The 19,740-nt window shown below is 43.8% G+C and overlaps 1 protein-coding gene across 2 annotated transcripts in view; it reads right to left on the minus strand.

The window, feature by feature from the left end:
• The window catches only part of CAP2 (cyclase associated actin cytoskeleton regulatory protein 2), a 166,600-nt gene extending 148,485 nt beyond the window's left edge, over nucleotides 1–18,115 (minus strand). For both annotated transcript variants that reach the window (XM_045390542.2, XM_005553965.4), the window contains exon 1: nucleotides 17,964–18,115. The gene's annotated coding sequence lies outside the window, so the exon portion shown is untranslated. The remainder of the gene's footprint in view (nucleotides 1–17,963) is intronic.
• Nucleotides 18,116–19,740: the final 1,625 nt, after the last annotated feature.

Raw genomic sequence — 19,740 nt, forward strand, 5'->3', positions numbered from 1 at the left:
ATGGGAAGGGGAGCTCAACAAAGGTAGACATGCAACTGAGCCCTGGGAAGTAGAGAGGCTACCAAAGTTATGACAGGAACCAAATTAAGTCTCAAAGATGAGAGGATGGTATTCAGAAGAAAAATAAGTAAAGGCATCCCAGCGCCTGTGCCTTGCATATGCAAAGGCATGGAAGCATGAATGACGAGTAAATATTGATGGAACATTCATTATGCGCCAGGAGCTATCTAACAGAGCATGGGAAACAAGGGATTGATGAGTAGTTAGAAGGGGTGGTAGAGAGGGCTGGGAGGGGAGTTGGGAATTTACTAAGAAAGTGACAGCAGGTTAAGGAAGATCTAAGGGAAGTTTAAATTAGGCAAGATTTGGGAAAAGATTAAATGGTTGAGGATTTGGAGGAAAAGGGAGAAGCTAGGCTATCTTAGACGTTTTGCTTCAGGGAAGGTGGTGCCAATCAAAACAGAGATAGGGAGTGCCCAGGGCAGAGGAGTTCAGAGTTACAGGATCTGCATTAGAAGTGCCTACAGTTGGCAGTTACAAGTAGGGACCTAAAGCTCAGGGGACTTCTAGAAATATGACTTAAGTATTATCTACCCAATAATAATACATGCCAGGATTCTTGGGAAGGTGAAAGGAGACCATGAAGTGAGCTTTGCAACTATAAAGTGATGCCTACATGTCATTATTATAATTTCCCTCTGAATGGTCCACCACACTCATCACTGCAATCTGTACCCAGTGAGTGCTCAGTCCCTGAATTATCATGGCAAGTGTCACCACCTCTTCCATCTTCCAGACACAATGACGGTAACACCTCACATACCACACTTCTTTTTTGAGACAGAGTCTTACTCTGTCACCTAGGCTGGAGTGCACTGGCATGATCTTGGCTCACCACAACTTTCACTTCCTGGGTTCAAGTGATTCTCCTGCCCCAGCCACCTGAGTAGCTGGGATTACAGGCACCCACCTGGCTAATTTTTGTATTTTTAGTAGAGATGGGGTTTCACCATGTTGGCTAGGCTGGTCTCGAACTCCTGACCTCAGGTGATCCGCCTGCCTCAGCCTCCCAAAGTGCTGGAATTACAGGTATATAGGGACTAGCCCTACAGGGCCTGTGGGTTTTTCTCCTCATGTGTGGAGAAGAGAGATCGTAGAAATAAAGACACAAGACAAAGAGATAGAAAAAAAGACAGCTGGGCCCGGGGGACCACTACCACCAAGACGTAGAGACAGGTGATGGCCCCGAACGGCTACACTCCCTGATATTTACTGCTTACAAGACAAGTGGGCAGGGTAAGGAGGGTGAATCTTCTAAGTGATTGACAAGGTGAAGCAAGTCATGTGATCACAGGACAGGGGGCCCTTCCCTTTTAGGTAGCCGAAGCAGAGAGACGGCAGCATACGTCAGCGTTTTCTTCTCTGCACTTACAAGAAAGATCAAAGACTTTAAGACTTTCACTATTTTTTTCTACCACTATCTACTATGAACTTTAAAGAGGAATCAGGAGTATGGGAGGAGCATGAAAGTCGACAAGGAGCGTGACCATGGAAGCAGAGCACCACAGGGAGGGGTTTAGGCCTCCGGATGACTGCGGGCAGGCCTGGATAATATCCAGCCTTCCACAAGAAGCTGGTGGAGCAGCGTGTTCCCTGACTCCTCCAAGGAAAGGAGACTCCCTTTTGTGGTCTGCTAAGTAACGGGTGCCTTCCCAGACACTGGTGTTACCGTTTGACCAAGGAGCCCTCAAGCAGCCCTTATGCGGGTGTGATAGAAGGTTCACCTCTTGTCTTCTTGGTCACTTCTCACAATGTCCCTTTAGCACCTGACCCCATACCCACCGGTTATTCCTAGGTTGTATTAGTAATGCAACAAGGAGTAATATTAAAAGCTAACGATTAATAATGTTTATAATAATTGATAATCGTTCATGATCATCTCTATGTCTAATTTGTATTATGACTATTCTTATTCTAACTATTGTCTTTATTATACTGAAATAGTTTGTGTCTTCAGTCTCTTGCCTCTGCACCTAAGTAATCCTCCGCCCACACAGGCATGAGCCACCACGCCCCGCCTCACACACCACACTTCTCAAACCACACCACACTTCTCAAACCACACCACACTTCTCAAACCACACCACAGAACAAACACACTGCAAAATCACTGCAGACTGCAACCAGAGGGATATCAAAAGGACCATGGACTGAAAGCATAAAAGAGGCTATGATTTTATATAGTCAGTCACTTCTCATGACTAGAAATGTTTTACTTTATTAAATTCTGTCATTTCAATGTGAAGAATGTCTTATCTCTCTGGAATGGTAAGTGCTATGGTTTGCTTTGTTTGACTCCCTCCAACTTATGTTGAAATCTGATCCCCAGGTAGAGCCTAATGGGAGGTGGGAGGTGGGAGGTGGGAGGTGGGAGGTGTTAGGGTCATGGGGGCGGATCCCTCATGAATGGCTTGGTGCCATTCTCACAGTAGTGAGTTCTTGCTCTATTCGTTCCCAAGGGAGCTGGTTGTTAATAAGAGGCTGGCATCCACTTGTGAGCTATAGAGTGACAAGAAAAAAAAGAGCCCTGGCACCTCTCCTCTCCTCCTGCTGCTTCTCTCGCCATGTAATCTGCGCATTCCAGCTTCCCTTCAACTTAATCCACGAATGGAAGCAGCCTGAGGCCTTTGCTAGAAGCAGATGTTTCTTGTACAGCCTGCAGAACTGTGAGCCAAATAAACCTCTTATCTTTATAAATTAGTCTCAGGTATCCTTTACAGCAATACTAATGGACTTAGACAATGAATAATAAGGTTTGTTGAAATTCCTTGTAAAATTTACCAGCATTCATTGTAATTATATGCAATTAAATAATAGATTCAGCAACTCTCTTAAAAGAAAATGAAAAAAGAAAAACCTTAAAGATCAGTTCTTAAGTGCTGAGCCAGTTTTATGAATAGAAGTTACTAACAAATCCAAGTGTGATCATCTGATGTAAAATAAAATAGCCAGGTGATCAATGTGGCCCAAGCATTCTTCCAGCCCCCTTGGAGAAGGCCCAAGCATTCCTCCAGCCCCCTTGAAGAAGCATGTGTCTCTAGCTTCCTGGGTCTACTTTCACACTTGACTTTGATTTTTTTTTGTTTGTTTTTGAGACCAAGTCTTCTTCTGTCACCCAGGCTGGAGTGCAGTGGCAGGATCTCAGCTGACTGCAACTTCCACCTCCCAGGTTCAACGGATTCTCCTGCCTCCGCCTCCTGAGTGGCTGGGATTACAGGCATGCGCTACCACACCTGGCTAATTTTTGTATTTTTTGGTAAAGATGGGGTTTCACCACGTTGGCAAGGTTGGTCTTGAACTCCTGACCTCAAGTGATCCACCTGCCTGTAATCCCAAAGTGCTGGGATTACAGGCGTGAGGCACTGCATCTGGCCATTTTTTTTTTTTTTTTTAAAGACAGGACTCAGTTGCCCAGGCTGGAGTGCAATGGCACAATCATAGCTCACTGTAACCTTGAACTCCTGGGCTCAAATGATCCTCCTGACTCAGTCTCCCAAAGTGCTAAGATTACAGACATGAGCCACCACACCCAGCGTCAATTTACTACTTCAACACAATCAGAGTTTTCAGCTGTGTTGTTGACCACTAAAAAAATACTGCAGGTTCTTCTTTTTTTGCTCTTTGAACCTGGGAGCCCAAAGTAAAAGGGAAAACGGAGAAAGTGGGTAAAGTGGAGAGAAAAGAATGGTGTGGAAGAAACAGAAGAAAAAGGAAACAAGAGAAAGCTTCAAAAAGAGGACGGGGCTACCAGGGATACTCAAGGAGGACGAAAGCCCATTTCAGCCTCTCTCCAAACAGTGTTCAAAACACAAAAGGCAACTATCTGATTCCAAAAGACAAAACAATAGTACATGAATTGAGAAGAATCAAAATTGAAAAGGGAACCCATTTGGGAGTAAAACGCTGGGTTTTCTTCTTATTTTCTTCTTCAGGGTCAACCCGAAGTCAGAATTGTGTGGGGGTGCAGGTAATAAACACTCCAACAGAACCCCCTCCTTTTGGCCAGAGGAACTGGAAAGGGGGCCCTGACTAACAGAAGAGTGTGAGGAAAGCCCAGGTTTTGGGTTTTGTTTGCATTTTTCTCTCCCAAACGTGGCTGTAGTCACAGAACTGTGTGGCAGAACAGTGAGCAGAAGCACAGGCACCTGAAGGTTTGTTCAAAAGAAACCTGGGCCAGGCGCGGTTACTCACACCTGTAATCCCAGCACTTTGGGAAGCCGAGGCAGGCGGATCACAAAGTCAGGAGTTTGAGACCAGCCTGACCAACATGGTGAAACCCTGTCTCTACTAAAAATACAAAAATTAGCCGGGTGTGGTGGCACGCGCCTGTAATCCCAGCTATGCAGGAGGCTGAGGAGGAGAATTGCTTGAACCCGGGAGGCGGAGGTTGCAGTGAGCCGAGATCGCACCACTGACATCCCAACCTGGGTGACAGAACAAGACTCCGCCCCCACCCCCCACCGCCCGCAAAAAAGAAAGAAATATGCGCTTACTGACAGAAAAGTAGGGGAACAGGGGACCTCGTGGTCCACAGAGTATGGGGAGAATTCCTGGTATTTTATTCCTCTTGCTACTATGTCCTAAGGATGGCCCCAAGTCTTAGAGAACTGTACTACAGCAGCATAAGCAGCGTAAACTTTAAAATAAATTCAATCCTTCCAGAAGAACAGGAAAAAAGGATCTTGGGGTAGAGGTGAGTGGCGAGAATCCCAGAGAGGAGAGAGCTAAAGAAGGGGATGCCCTGGCTCTGTGTATGAACCAGCACAAGTCCCTGAGCTGTGCATGTGTGGGACGGTCCCAAAGGCTTTGCAAACTGAAATAGATATAAACCACTGCTCGGGCTGGGCGCAGTCACTCACACCAGTAATCCCAGCACTTTCAGAGGCTGGGGCAGGGGGATCACTTGAGCCCAGGAGTTCAAGACCAGCCTGGGCGACATAGGGAGACCTCGTCTCTACAAAAAACTTAAAAATTAGTTGAGTGTGGTGGTGTGCACTTGTAGTCCCAGCTACTTAGGAAGCTGAGACAGGAGGATCACTTGAGCCCAGGAGATCGAGGCTGTAGTGAGCCAAGATTGTGCCACTGCCTTCCAGCCTGAGTGACAGAGTGAGACCCTGTTTCAAAAAAACAAAACCTTATGCTTTTTTGTTTCAAATAAAATAATAATAATAATAAACAAAACAGAAGAAGAAATCATGACCAAAAACTTCCAAACTTGGTGAAAGCTATACATTTACAGATCCAAATAGAGTAGTTGCCCTTTTCCCAGTTTCACTGTCTATAGTTTCAGTTACCCATGGTCAACCATGGCCCAAATATAGGTGAGCACAGTACAGTAAGATATTTTGAGAGAGACCGTACATTCACATAACCTTTATTATAGGATATGGCAATAATGTTCTAGTTTATTACTAGTTATTACTGTTAATCTCTTACTATGCCTAATTTATACATTAAACTTTTTTAAATTTTGAGACGGAGTCTCACTCTGTCGCCCAGGCTGGAGTGCAGTGGTGTGATCTTAGCTCACTGCAACCTCTGCCTCCCGGGTTCAAGAGATTCTCCTGCCTCAGCCTCGCAAGTGGCTGGGATTACAAGCGTCTGACACCACACCTGGCTAATTTTTGTATTTTTAATAGAGTTGGGGTTTCACCATGTTGGCCAGGCTGATCTCAAACTCCTGACCTCAGGTGATCCACCCCCCTTGGCCTTCCAAAGTGCTGGAAGGCGTGCACCACCGCACCTGGCCTTATATATTAAACTTTATCACAGTCGGTGTGTATAGGAAAAAACGTGGTCTATATAGGACTTGGTACTATCCATGCTTTCAGGCATCAGCAGGGGGTCTTAGAACATATCCCTCATGGATAAGAGGGGAATACTGTAGTGCTGTCTGTCTGTCTTCTGTCTGTTATACACCCACACTCACACAATACCTTACAGTGAGTACCTCCAAAGAGGAGAACAATAAAGATGAATAAAGTAAAGATATAACTGCCTACAAAGAAATAAATAAAATGTAATGGCTGTTATCCTTTTTTGAGAGGTGTCGTAAGTACCAAGACCTTTAATTCTTTTTTTTTTTTTTGAGATGAAGTCTCACACCGTCACCCAGGTTGGAGTGCAGTGGTGTGATCTTGGCTCAATGCAACCTCCGCCTCCCGGGTTCATGCCATTCTCCTGTCTCAGCCTCCGGAGTAGCTGGGATTATAGGTGTGTGCCACCACGTCCAGCTAATTTTTTTTTTTTTTTAGATGGAGTCTCACTCTATCTCCCAGGCTGGAGTGCCGTGGCCTGATCTCTGCTCACTGCAAGCTCCGCCTCCTGGGTTCATGCCATTCTCCTGTCTCAGCCTCCAGAGTAGCTGGGACTACAGGCACGCACCACCACGCCCAGCTAATTTTTTGTATTTTTAGTAGAGACGCGGTTTCACCGTGTTAGCCAGGATGGTCTTGATCTCCTGACTTCGTGATCTGCCCACCTTGGCCTCCCAAATTGCTGGGATTACAGGCATAAGCCACCACCCAGCCATTTTTTGCATTTTTAATAGAGATGGAGTTTCACTATGTTGGCCAGGCTGGTCTCGAATGCCTGACCTCGTGATCCACCTGCCTCAGCCTCTCAAAGTGCGGGGGATTACAGGCGCGAGCCACCGTGACCGACCAAGACCTTCATTCTTAAATGTCTTCCTTAGGGACATCCAGTAAAACAAGGAGTCACTAGAACTACGTCAATTAATGAATTGGTTCATTTACTAGTACTGAACTAGAAAGGTTTTGCCACAATTACTGACCGTTGGTTTTTGGTCAGAAAATAGCAGCAGGGTGAGCTACAACAGGAGTCTTCAATTCTTTTACTTGTATATACCCTAAAAGAATTTTGTAAAAGCCTCTTGCACATTTTTAGATTGGCATATAGAAACTGTCACCAAAATGTGAATAGTTGCAAAGAATGTAACTTCCAACACTGTAAATACTGACATATAAAACTATCTTCTATGTCCAATGAAATTCATTCTTACTCATTTTAAAAGAATACAGGAACAGGCTGCTCTTATAATAGTCACAACTTTTGCATAATTCCATTTTCTCCCTGAACTTATATTTCCACGCTTCGTGCGCTACAGAAGTTTATCCTAATTTTACGTATTTTATGATTTAGTATATTTTACACTTTGGTATATTTTACTCATTAGTCTACCATACTTTTCTGCATCAAAAACATTATTTAAATTTAAATTCTAATTCAATGGTCAAAACTTTTTTTAAAAAAAGCTATTCTGATACCATTGTTACTATTAGTAGGACACTACTTAGAAAACAACACAAATATTACAAATTTTGAGAAATAATTACTAAAAGTAAATAAAAAGCAACTTTATTGGAAATCTCTCTCTTTTGAACACTTTCATTCTTCATTACTTTATGGATATTGGATGTACATATTTATTAAAATGAGTCAAGGTGGCTGGGTGCAGTGGCTCACACCAGTAATCTCAGCACTTTGGGAGGCTGAGGCGGGAGGATCACCTGAGGTCAGGAGTTTGAGACGAGCCTGGCCAACATGACGAAACCCCTTCTCTACTAAAAGTACAAAAAAGTTAGCCAGGCATGGTGGCTAGCGCCTGTAGTCCGAGCTAGCCAGGAGGCTGATGTATGAGAATCACTTGAACCCAGGAGGCAGAGCTTGCAGTGAGCCAAGATCGTGCCACTGCACTCCAGCCTGGGTGACAGAGCAAGACTCCATCTCAATAAAAAATAATAATAATAAAATAAAAATAAAATGAGTGAAGGTTGAGCATCAATTTGATTCTGATTTTTTTGTTTTTATCAATGTAATGCTGGGAAACATAATAAGGAGATGGAAAGGGAGGAATTTTGTTATAGAAATGTCACTTAATTTTTTGAACTCCTTCAACATCACATGGTAGTGAAATATCAAAACTTATTTTAGGCCGGCTGCGGTGGCTCACGCCTGTAATCTCAGCACTTTGGGAGGCCGAGGCAGGCGGATCACAAGGTCAGCAGATCGAGACCATCCTGGCTAACATGGTGAAACCCGGTCTCTACTAAAAATACAAAAAATTTCGACAGGCGTGGTGGCGGGTGCCTGTAGTCCCAGCTACTTGGGAGGCTGAGGCAGGAGAATGGCGTGAACCCGGGAGACAGAGCTTGCAGTGAGCCGAGATCGCACCGCTGCCCTCCAGCCTGGGTGACAGAGTAAGACTCGGTCTCAAAAAACAAACAAACAAAAAACTGATTTTAAGTGTCAGTGTAAGGAAAAACTGAGAAGACAAATTTCATGAGTACCCTAATACTTGTTCATCTGGGTCACCTCTGTCATTCATTGCCATTGACTAAGCTATTTTACAACTCTGTAAAGATATGTTAACTTGCAGAAATCTGATAGTAAAGCAAGTCATACAGACATGCAAATAAACTTTATCCTGTGGAAGTCCAATCACCTTCCCTCTCCCATTGTAGAAGAAGCCAGTTTTATATGTATTAAGGAAATTCATTCCAGCATTCTTATAAATGATCTCCTTTAAATTGACTGGAAGACCTTTCTGGCTCTCTCATATTTTAAATAAGTTTGAAAATGTCTATTTTTTATTTGTATGAGAGTCAAAATTTCATTCTCTTTTAGAGTTTATCCTTTAATATCGGTTTACAATTTGATTAGATTGGCCTTCGCTTTTTGTTTTTTAAGATAGATTTAGAAAACACGTGATTGGCAAAAGGGTCTCTGCTCAGACAATAGAGTCATTTGCTTTCTCACCCTTGCAAAGAAATTTATATTCAGAAATTTCCCCCTTTCTTGCCCTCCCCATCCCCTAGAGTTTTACATCCTTAGGTAAAGCAATTTATTAAAATGGGTTAGCCATAAACCATTTAGTAAAATGGATTAGGAAAATGGGGTAGACATACGCTTTTTACGAGGAAAGTGAGAGAAAGGTGATTATGGAAAAGCAGAGGAGAAAGAGAACTTATGTCTCCATTACAGGTCCATTGTCATCAAGATTAGTCTTAGGAAAAAGCACATATGGAAGAGGAGGATTTGGACATTTATATTCTCAAAACACTTGTGCATATGTACCTTTGGGAAGCCTTTGCATATAGCAAATGCACACAGTTTAAAGATTGCTGAACCAAAATAAGAAGCATAAAAAAGAGTTCCATCCCAATTGTATATTATATAGAGACTCACACTATTAACAAGCCTCTTTTTAAAGTTTTCAATTACTGAAGACTTTCAATTAGATAATTGTCCACCTTCTATTCAGAAAGGCATTGAGGGGAGTGAATTCCTAAAGAAGAGAGAGGCTGTTCTGAAGCAAGATGGAAGGAGGGGGAGTGGAGGGTTGTCTACAGTGGAAACTTTGAACACAGAGAGAAGTACTAAGAAACAGAGAAGACATTCAAATGGAGGAGAAATAAAAATGTAAACTTAAAATTGCCTAAAGAATTGTGGATCTGCATTGTACCCTGAAAATCTCTAGCCACAGCTTCTAGCGTGACCGCTGAGAGAAAGACTATCTGCATTTAGCCTACCTCATGTCAAGTAACCAATTAGTTGAACCTGTCCATCAACCAACCTAACTCATTAGGCCAGACATTTGTTTTTCCTGCCAGTGGAGGGGGTGAGTAGCAATACCAGGACAGTACGCATTCGATGGAAAGATCACACATATCATATTGATCTATCACTTGCACAGTTTGGGTAATACATAGGTTACTATGTTAGTTCCTTTCAGGCTGCTATAAAAAAACACCACAGACTGGATAGCTTATAAACAACAGAAATTTGTTTCTCACAGCTCTGGAGGTTGGGAAGTCCAAGATCAATGCAGATCAAGGCCCACTTTCTGGCTCACAGATGGCACTTTCTTGCTGTGTCCTTACTTGGTGAAAGGAGCAAAGGGTCTCTCTTGGTTCTCTTTCATAAGGGCACCAGTCCATTCATGAGTGCTCTACCCCAGGACCTATTCGCCTCCCAAGGCCTTCCACTCCTAATACCATCACAATGGCAGTGAGGATTTCAACATATGAATTTTGGGAGGACATAAACATTCAGCCCATAGCAGCTTCCAAACTAAGATTACAAATGGATGCCTCCACCTCCAGTGCATCACATTATAACCAGACTGAACTATACATCCACCATCTGGAAGCCTCTTTTACCTGGTTCTGAAAAATCTGATCATCTCATTTTCTTAGTGTGGTCCAATTTAACTGCTCTTGTTGCCTTAGGATAAAATAATTCATTTTCACAAGAATCCAGTGATTCTTTTTTTTTTTTTTTTTTTAAACGGAGTCTCGCTCTGTTACCCAGGTTTCAGTGCAGTGGGGTGATCCCGGCTCACTGTAAGCTCTGCCTCCCAGGTTCACGCCATTCTCCTGCCTCAGCCTCCTGAGTAGCTGGGACTACAGGCACCTGCTACCACACCCAGCTAATTTTTTTTATATTTTTAGTAGAGCTGGGGTTTCACTGTGTTAGCCAGGATGGTCTCGATCTCCTGACCTCGTGATTCACCGGCCTCTGCCTCCCAAAGTGCTAGGATTACAGGTGTGAGCCACCGCGCCCGGCCAAGAATCCAGTGATTCTTCTCTGACTAAAACTAAATAGAAACAAAGTAGGAAATGATGATAATCATCAGAATAGATTCTTTGAGACTTATGTTTACAGCTTAAGTGTCATCTTCTATTCATTCTGTCTTCTTTCACCGATCTTCATTTTTGCATTCCTAGATGCTAGGGATACAGCAGTCACTCAACATAGAGGGAGTAAGTCAACCAATGGATCCCAGAATTTCTCTGGATTTCCAAATGGAATGATGCAAAGTAACAGAGGTTATTTTCTCATTAAACTGTGCACAATAATGGGACAACAAAGCTGTCTACATACTACAGGTCTGTTTTGTGTGTGTGTGTGTTTTTGAGATGGAGTCTCACTCTGTCACCCACACTGGAGTGCAGTGGTGCGATCTCAGCTCACTACAACCTCCGCCTCCTGGGTTCAGGTGATTCTCCTGCCTCAGCCTCCCGAGTAGCTGGGACTACAGGCACGTGACACCATGCTCGGCTAATTTTTTTTTTTTTTTTTTTTTGTATTTTTAATAGAGACGGGGTTTCACCATGTTAGCCAGCATGGTCTCGATCTCCTGACCTCGTGATCACCCGCCTTGGCCTCCCAAAGTGCTCGGATTACAGGCGTGAGCCACCGTGCCCGGCCACTACAGGTCTGTCTTTGGTGTCTCCAGCATCTAACTTCTCCAGGAACCATCTTCCTCTTCAGAACTGCCATTTAGGTTAACTCCCTTCTATGTTCAGCCTCTTGGAACCCTCCTTCAGCCTCTCAGAATACCCCTTCCCGTCAAAACAAAAGAGATTTTAGATCAGACTTCTATATTGCAGAATGGCCTTTAAATTCTGAAAAGCTGAGGCCTGATAGGAACATCAAAGGTGATTTACTTCATTCATGTATCAGGTAAATGCGAAATTTTAAGAATCAGGGGCTAGTGCAGCTTCTGCAGGTGGCTAAGTGTTCAATGAGAAGCCAGGATTATTAGATGCCTAATTAACTTGACAGGGTAGATGAAGACGCCATTCATAATAGTCATAATTTCTTCTTCTGGTTTTAGACAACATTCTATGTCCTTTTCTGTATAGGGCTGTACACTGAAAGGGAAACAATCCCTTCACATAATTTCTCAGTGAAAGAAGCCATATTTTCCTAAAGTGGGAGAAGTGTCTATTAAAGAGAGAAACAAAACAAGATGGAATTTCCCCGGATATAAAAGCTCATGTAGGCCGGGTGTGGTGGCTCATCCCTATAATCCCAGCACTTTGGGAGGCCGAGGCAGGTGCATTACCTGAGGTCAGAAGTTCGAGACCAGCCTGGCCAACATGATGAAACCCTGTCTCTACTAAAAATACAAAAATTAGCTGGGTGGTGGCACGTGCCTGTAATCCCAGCTACTGGGGAGGCTGAGGCACGAGAATCGCTTGAATCCGGCAGGCGGAGGTTGCAGCAAGCCGAGATGGCGCCACTGCACTCCAGCCTGGGTGAGTGACAGAGCGAGAATCCATCTCAAAAACAAACAAACAAAAGTTCATGTAGCAAAAGGACAAATATTGTATAAGGTACTTAGAATAGGCAAATTCAGGGACAGAGAGTAGAATGGTGGTTTCCATGGATTGGGGAAGAGGAGAATCCAGAGTTATGTTTAGTGGGTACAAAGTTTCAGTTTTGGGTGATGAAAAAGTTCTGGAGATGGACAATAGTAATGGTTGCACAACAGTGAGAATGAGTTTAATGCCACTGAATAGTATGCTTAAAAATGTTTAAAATTGGGCCAGATGCGGTGGCTCACACCTGTAATTCCAGCACTTTGGGAGGCTGAGGTGGGTGGATCACGAGGTCAGGAGATCCAGACCATCTTGGCTAACACGGTGAAACTCCGTCTCTACTAAAAACACAAAAAAATTAGCTGGGCGTGGTGGCGGGCGCCTGTAATCCCGGCTACTTGGGAGGCTCAGGCAGGAGAATGGCGTTAACCCAGGAGGCGGAGCTTGCAGTGAGCTGAGATTGTGCCACTGCACCCCAGCCTGGGCAACACAGTGAGACTCCGTCTCAAAAAAAAAGTTTAAAACAGGCCGGGCGCGGTGGCTCAAGCCTGTAATCCTAGCACTTTGGGAGGCCAAGACGGGCGGATCATGAGGTCAGGAGATTGAGACCATCCTGGCTAACCCAGTGAAACCCTGTCTCTACTAAAAAATACAAAAAACTAGCCGGGCGAGGTGGCGGGCGCCTGTAGTCCCAGCTACTCGGGAGGCTGAGGCAGGAGAATGGCATGAACCTGGGAGGCGGAGCTTGCAGTGAGCTGAGATCCGGCCACTGCACTCCAGCCTGGGCGACAGAGCGAGACTCCGTCTCCAGTTAGCAGCAATTTTAAAATTACTCATAAAGATTTGTTCAGACTTTAAGGTGCTTTCCCCCTTCTAAGTTCAATCATAAAGATTTGTTCAGACTTTAAGGTGCTTTCCCCCTTCTAAGTTGAAGGAGAAATATCCTGAATGAACGGCAAAAGCTCACAGCCTAAGTCAACGACAGATCTAGATCTGCCCAAGGCTCACTGTTACCAGAATTACCTAACTAAATCATATCGGAAATACTAGACCACCCAGCAGGATATACAATACAAGGCAACTTTTAGTGAGGTTTAGTAACCACTCATGTACTTTGATTAATGTTCCTTTGATGTAATAATAAAGTTGTCCTCCCTCCCATCCTAAACCCAGGTGATATAAGGAGATGAAGATGCCCATGAGTGACCGGGTTAAAAGGTTCTGCTGTGAAATTCAGCTGTGAAATTTTAGATTTTCCACACTTCTCAAAACATTGGGAAATACATTTACAACTAGAATGTAAATAGGATGAGAAGTCACAATGTCAGATCTAGTCATTTTATCTTGGTTTGGGGAAATGAGTAAGTGGTTACATGCCATCAATGTGTAAGTCAAAGGAGAATCAGGTTTTTTTGTTGTTGTTGTTTTGCCATTAAAATACATGGCACATTCACACCAAAGAGCTCTTGCGCATATGTGCCAAGACACATGGAAAAAAGTCTCCAAAGCAGCATTCTTTGTAATAGCAAAACATGGGAAGCAACCCAAATGCCTGTCAACGAGAATGGTGAAATAAATCATGGAATATTTGCCAAGAAATATTACATACCTACATGCAACAACATGGGTAATTCTTTTCTTTTTGATATGGAGTCTCGCTCTGTCGCCCGGGTTGGAGTGCAGTGGCGCCATCTCCGCTCACTGCAAGCTCCGCTTCCTGGGTTCACACCATTCTCCTGGTTTATTGTAAAACAGTTTTATCACATGTATGTATTCCGAAACAATAGTGTTTAGGTGTGTTTTTTGATTTATAAAAAAAGGTATTTATAATCTCGCATTCTTTCTTGAGATGGAATCTGTCGCCCAGACTGGAATGGAGTGGCACAGTCTCAGCTCACTGCAACTTCCGCCTCTCAGGTTCAGGCGATTGTCCTGCCTCAGCCTCCAGAGTAGCTGGGACTATAGGCGCCTGCCACCACGCCCGGCTAATTTTTTGTACTTTTTAGTAGAGACGGGGTTTCACCGTGTTAGCCAGGATGGTCTCAATCTCCTGACATCGTGATCCGCCTGCCTCGGCCTCCCAAAGTGTTGGGATTACAGGAGTGAGCCACCACGCCCGGCCCAATGTGGGTAATTCTTAATGACCTAATGTTGAATTTTAAGAATGCGAGGTCAGGCTGGGTGCCGTGGCTCACGCTTGTAATCCCAGTACTTTGGGAGGCCGAGAAGGGCAGATTACCTGAGGTCAGGAGTTTGAGACCAGCCTGGCCAACGTGGTGAAACCTCTTCTCTACTAAAAACACAAAAATTAGCCAGGTGTGGTGGCATGTGCTTGTAATCCCAGCTACTCAGGAGGCTGAGGCAGGACAATCGCCTGAACCTGAGAGGCGGAAGTTGCAGTGAGCTGAGACTGTGCCACTCCATTCCAGTCTGGGCGACAGATTCCATCTCAAGAAAGAATGTGAGATTATAAATACCTTTTTTTATAAATCAAAAAACACACCTAAACACTATTGTTTCGGAATACATACATGTGATAAAACTGTTTTACAATAAACCAGGGAATGATTAACACAAAATTCAGGGTTGGGAGGGACATGAGAGCAGGCACAGAGGAAAAACAAAGATGCAACAGGATGCTAACAATCTAGTACTTCCTCCCCCAGTCTTCTGTTTATTTTCTTTAACAATTTTATTGAGATGTAATTTACATACCACAGAATTCACCCATTTAAGGTGTACAAATCAATGGTTTTTAGTGTATTTACAGATATGTGCAACTATCACTACAGTCAATTAGAGGATATTTTCATGTTTCAGCTTAAAAAGGAAACCCTGTGACCTTTATCTATCACTTCCCTACCCAACCCACCTCCAACCCCTTCAGCCCTAAGCAACAAAAAAATCTACTTTCCAGCTCTATACATTTCCTTGGTCTGGATGTTTTCATATGACTAGATCATACAGTACGTGATATTTTGACTGGCTTCTTTCACTTAGCATAATGTTTTCAAGATTCATCCATGTCGTAGCTTGCATCCGTACTCCACTCCTTTTTATGGCCAAATGATATCTCACTGAATGGATATACCACCTTTTATTTACCCATTCATCAACTGATAGTCATTTGGTTTGTTTCCACCTCTTGGTTATTACGAATAGTGTTGCTGTCAACATCTGTGTACAGGTTTTTTTGTGAGCATATGTTTTAATTTCTCCTGGACATATATTCACAATGGAATTGCTAGGTCATACGGTAGCTCTATGTTTAATTTGAAGAACTGCCAAACTTTTCCAAAGTGAGGGCACCATCTTATATTCCCATCAGCAGTGTACAAAGGTTCCAATTCCTCCACATCTTCACCAGCATTTGTTATTATCTGACTTTTTGATTATAGCCATGCTCGTGAGTATAAAGTGGTATCCCATCATGGTTTTGATTTGCATTCCCCTGATGAATAATGATGTTGAGCATCTTTTCATGGGTTTATTAGCCATTTGTATATCTTCTCGGTAGATAGCTAGTCAGATCCTTTGCCCATTTTTAAATTGGATTATTTTTCTTTTTATTATTGAGCTGTAAGAACTCTTTATATGTTGTGGATACAAGTCCCTTATCAGATACACGATTCCTAAATATTTCCTCCCATTCTATGAGCTATCTTTTCACAACTGTCTAGTTCTTAAGCCCTAGTTTATAAACCTAGTGATGGGTTCACAGTTGTGCAGTTGACTATAATGTTCATAACTTACCTAGACTTAGCATATTATTTTTATGTATAAAATGTTACATAATAAATTAAAAACAAAACAAACCTCATGCATAAAGATGTTAGGAAATATTCAAAACAAAACAAAACACCATAATGCTCAAAATAAGTTAATGCTTTTCTGGAGGGTATTTAACTTAACTACCAAGCTGTAACAGGCACTCAAGAGAATGTGGCCCATTAATCCTTTCAAAAGGTTCCTCTCCTGATTCTAGCACAGAGTCAAGCAGTGGGAGTAGCAAACTACTACTAGAAGGACAAATCCATTCCCCTCTCTCTTGTGTTTTCTGCTCCTCCCTCAAGCTAAGAATAGTTTTTACATTTTTTAATGCCTGGAAAAAAACCGAATATTTTGTTACTGGTTAAAAGTTCAAGGTTCAATGTCTGTAAATAAAGTGAAACACAACCTACAGGTATTGTCTTTAGCTGCTTTCAAACTATAACCGTGGAACTGAGTAGTTGCTAAAGAGACTATACAGCTTGCACAACCTACGTGTTTACTATCTAGCTCTTAACTCAAAGGTTTACGAAACCCTATCCTGTATCAACAAATTAAATTACTTCTCACATTAACGATGGGGAACAAAAACCTACTTCCTACTAGCAAAGACCACCTTGATAATCACTTTCCTGATTCCTGATAGGTAACTTCTTTTTCTCTTTATCCTTAAGAAGTATTTATTGACTTCTATTGTAATGTTATTAAGAATTTTTTTAAATGTCGGCATTCAAGAAGAAGTCGCCTTTCCTTGCAAAATATGCAGTATATTCAAGAAGTCATGCTCCATCTACACTTAAGGTACTGAATTAACTATTTTACACACTTTTATTGTCCATCTATCACATGCTGTGAGCCAAATACTGTTTGGTGCTGTAGGAACTACCAAACAACCCATCCTTGCTCTCGAGAGGCTTGCAGTCTAATTAGACGCTAGTAACGATCAATCCAATTCTCTAAAGTTCACTCTACGGTTGTAATTTTACACTAAGTGGGCTTAGATAGTTTACCAAGAATTCTAAGGAACATTGCTTAAATGAAATCTACAGAAGCAGTAAAGAAACAGGAGTACTCAGTAAACTACAGTGCTCAAGTCCCAGAAGCTTCTGTATTTCCATGACTATAAAACCAAAGGCCCTAGATCTTCTTACCAAGTGTTCATCTCCACTCTGGCTGTTTGGACCTAGTCCTGGTTCAATTTCCTAAATGCAGTAATCCATACATACTCATTTTTAAGAATGCATCCATTCAAATATTGCTACAACTTGCAGCGAACACCACTCTGATGAGAATAAAGAAAAGGCCATCTGCAGGTTGATTTTTGGCCCTAAAAGTGATGATAGGCTGGCTACTTCCATGAACACCCCTCTACCCAAAGCAGTCAGAGAGCCAGCGGCGGGTGCCGTTTTTCCGAGCCGTTCCCCCAGTCTCAGTTGCCTCTGCATTTTTCAGAAGTGACTCATCGCCTCAAGTCAGGTTCTGCAGAGGGGAAGCCAGGTCTGTTTCTTTCCAGCACTTTCTGATCGAGGTGGCTCTGGTCAGAGCCGGCGCAACGACTCCCACCCCACCCCCCTGGAAGACTCACAGCCGGGCGGACGAGACCCCCCAAAGTTAGAGCGGCGGGGCGGGCGGTGGCGCTGGGTGGGGAGGCCGCGGCCGCCCGCCAACCCCGGGCCGCTCCCGCCCGCACCCCGCCTTCCGAGCGGCCAGGACGCCGGAGCTGGGGAGGCGGGGGCAGGGCGCGCCGCTCCGCTGACCCAGATGGGAGTGCGCCCGCGCCCGCATCCCGGTCCCCCCGCCCCGGTCCCCGCGCCCCGCGCCCCGACCCCCGCGCCCGCGCCGCCTTTATTCCCCGCGCGCTGCCGCCACCGCCACGGCCACCGCGTACCGGCCGCTTCTCCACCCTACCCATCGGACGCAACTTGCCAGCGCCCGCCGCCAGGCGCCCCCCGCACCTGCACCCCGACCCCTCCCCGCCTCGCCTGGCCTCGACCGCTGCAGGATTACCTGCTTCGCTGCCCTGGGGTCCAGTCCTCGGCAATGCAAATCCGTGGTCGGCCACTCGCACCCTCCTCCCGCGGCCCTCCCCTTCTCCTCCCCTCTCCCTCCTCCCAGCTGAATAGGAGCCGGTGTCAGTCACGCTGCTCCAGGGGAGAGTCGCCGGCAGCTTCCGGAGCTCCAAATACAGACGAGCTGAGGGGGGAGAGGGAGGGCAAAGCCACGCGGGTGGGGAGTGGAAATAAAGGGGAGCAGAGAGGAGAAGGGGGTGGAGGAAAGGAGGGGCAGATGGGCCGTGGGAGAAAAGACAGGGAGATGGGGAAGGCAGAGCCAGGGAACGCCAGCCTGCCTGCCAAGCGCCAGGCTATGAGAGAAATGGATTCAGTACATGAGGCAGTACTGCAAAGAAGTCTGGAAAGATCCGGAGGCTCCTGGCTGAAGGAGGCACAGATAGATCGGATCCCCGAAGACTTGTGCAGAGAAATGGGTAACGGATCCTCAGAAATAAAGAGACGGCATGTGTGTCCCCAGACCCAGTATGAGGAGAAAGGCTCACGGAGGAGGAGCTAGACAGCTAACGCTTTAACGAGGCATCAAGACTGGGTGCACTCATAGTGCGTGTAGTAACATTTTTAAAAAGTATTTTATAAACAGCAACTTTTAAAATGTCCTGATTATTTAAAAATTAAAGTAACCAAACCCACTCGACTTCTTAAGATGTTCAGTGTATTTGCGGCCACTTCCCCTTTATATATTGATTATAATTACAAAATTGGAGGCTTTTCTCTTAACGTCATTAGAAGGAAAGCATTGATTTTCAATTTTCATCAAAGTTGATTTCAATCTAAAAAAGTGACTTGAAGCTCTTTATTGAATGAATGCCAGGAAAATAATTGCAGAGAAGAGAAAAAAAGAGGGGAAATGTAATTGACATCTTCTGAAAGTAAAATCTCCAAACAATAAATATGAGATGAATTTCTAAAAGGCCAATATTCTCTGTCGATTTTAAAATTGCACATAATTTGGTTCTGTACATTATAAGGCTTATTCTGACCCCATAGGTCACCACTTATACAAAGGTCATTCCAATTACACATTGCTCTCTGCTGACAGTAATGAGGTGCAGCGAGTCTTTGCTTCCTTTTGTCTGGAAAGAAGGGAAAGAAAATGACAGAAACATTGATCAATGAGTGCGTACACTGCATAAAGCCAGAGCCAGCACCCTCCCTATCCTGTGGATACCTTGCATATGGCCAGCATTCAACATGCGTATATTAAATAATGAATGGATGGATGGATGAAGTATGTATGCATTTAGAACATTTGTGTTCCAGAAATGCAGAAAAAAAATATATATCCATAAGAATCAATGTGTGCAGGATCACAGGGAAGTTCCAAACGTCCATTCGATATGACTTTTTTTTTTTTTTAGCACTAACTTCAACAAACATTAGCAGAGTATTTCCTTAGCTAAATCTATTTTTTATTGGAGTATAAAGTATTATGGAGTGTAAGAGTGGATGAGCCACAAATCCTGTCTTTAGGTTGATAATATAATAGGAAGATGTGAAGAGTATAAAAATAACCACAGTTCAAGGAATGTCATTAAAAAAATTCTAAAAGAGGTATTAACAAATTTCCATGGATGTTCAGATGAGAGAGAGGTTGCTTCTAGACTGGGAATCAGAGAACACTTTCTGATGGGCATGAGAGTTGAGTCTTCATGAGGAAATGAGACATTAAGAGTGGATCGTGGAGGAAAAACCCTCAAGATGATGGGCAGGGA

Source organism: Macaca fascicularis, chromosome 4, assembly GCF_037993035.2.
Source record: "Macaca fascicularis isolate 582-1 chromosome 4, T2T-MFA8v1.1".
Lineage (NCBI taxonomy): Eukaryota > Metazoa > Chordata > Mammalia > Primates > Cercopithecidae > Macaca > Macaca fascicularis.